The following is a 202-nucleotide window of genomic DNA, read 5'->3' on the forward strand; positions in this document are numbered from 1 at the left end:
TAACTGTCATTAACTCCAATAACGAGTTACAGAATAGGGCTACTGATCTGCTCCTGTGTTCATGAGACTGCAAGAGCAGGAGCAAGAGCAGACCATAGAATATTACAGTTATAAATGGGAGATTATACTATTCTCTCGAATCCAGTGATGGAATTCTGTAACTCGTTATTGGAGTTAACAACAGTTTCGTTATCGTTGCGCA

The sequence above is a fragment of the Odontomachus brunneus genome, unplaced genomic scaffold (assembly GCF_010583005.1).
Source record: "Odontomachus brunneus isolate Ranch 3 - 2012 unplaced genomic scaffold, Obru_v1 Obru_scaffold_127, whole genome shotgun sequence".
Taxonomy (NCBI): domain Eukaryota; kingdom Metazoa; phylum Arthropoda; class Insecta; order Hymenoptera; family Formicidae; genus Odontomachus; species Odontomachus brunneus.